This window comes from Sciurus carolinensis, chromosome 13 (genome assembly GCF_902686445.1).
Source record: "Sciurus carolinensis chromosome 13, mSciCar1.2, whole genome shotgun sequence".
Lineage (NCBI taxonomy): Eukaryota > Metazoa > Chordata > Mammalia > Rodentia > Sciuridae > Sciurus > Sciurus carolinensis.
The window spans coordinates 17,435,488-17,436,749 of NC_062225.1; positions in this window are offsets into that span (position 1 = coordinate 17,435,488).

Sequence of the window (1,262 nt, forward strand, 5' to 3'; positions counted from 1 at the left end):
TGTTCAAATGGAAGCATCACAGACTGTTTTTTACACATTCAAGCATGTATTCAACATTGAATGGGAAGAAAGCCCAGATGGGGTCCTGTATTCAACTCCTGAGGGCTCAGGGCTCAGACCAGACCTTGCATTAAATGTTATCTCAAATCAAAAATGTAATTACATCCTAGAAGTCAACTAATCAGGCAATCAGAATCCTGAGAAGAAAAATGGACCTCTACCACTGCAGTCAGGCCTTAGATGCCATCCAGATCAGTGTTAGCCAGCCCACCTTCTAGAAAGTAATGATTTTCACCAATAGAATCACTCTTCTAGGGTTTGCAATGGTGACTCCATAGTAGAGCCTTCGCCTAACATGCACAAGGCCCTGGGTTTGATCACCAGTATCACACACACACACACACATACACACACAATTTGCTCTTCAAATATCCATTAGTCTTACTAACAAAATTTTTTTGTAGGCAAAAAGAAAGGCAACTGGAGAACAGGTGATTTTATGTGCCCTAGCCAGCCCTAGAGTGTGTATTCATGATTAGGATTACAGAATCTGGCCCTATGTTTAAACATCTGTCTCTATGTTTAAAACAAGCTATCAGATACATATGTCACCTTATATCCTGCAGGTAAAGAATTTGAAGGCAAATTACAGTCAACACAGCAAGCGTTTTCTTCCTTACATAAGGCACTGGGGCCCTCTATGTCTGTGGCTTAGTTAACTCAGTCCTTAAAAGTACCATCACCAGGGGTGGATATAGCAGGCAGGTCCCCTGGCATCCTCTCTTGGAGGGATGCTCTTCTGATCCTCTATGAGCTAAGGCAATTTATCTGACCTCTGTCTGCATTTTCTTATCTCTGGACTTACATCAAAAGGTTAATGATTTCCAAGTATCCAACAAAAATACAGCTGATATTCAACTCCTCAGAAATCCCCCTCCCAAGCACACACCTCTAATTCTAGTGACTTGGAAGGCTGAACCAGGAGGATCACTAGTTCAAGCCAGCCTCAGAAACTTAGCAAGAGGGCCTCAAAACAAAAGAAAACAAAAGGTTGGGTGATTGGGAATGTAGTTCAGTGGTAGAGCACCCTTTGGTTCTGTTCCAAGTATTGCAAAAGGAGAGGAGAAAAAAACAAAAGAAAGAAATTCCCTTCTCTGAGCCTGTACAGCTCCACATGGACCAGGCTATCCTCCCTGAAGAAACAGGCACCAGGAGAAGGGAGGGGGAATTCAAATCTTGTGTTTTCTTCTTAGCAATTTTGC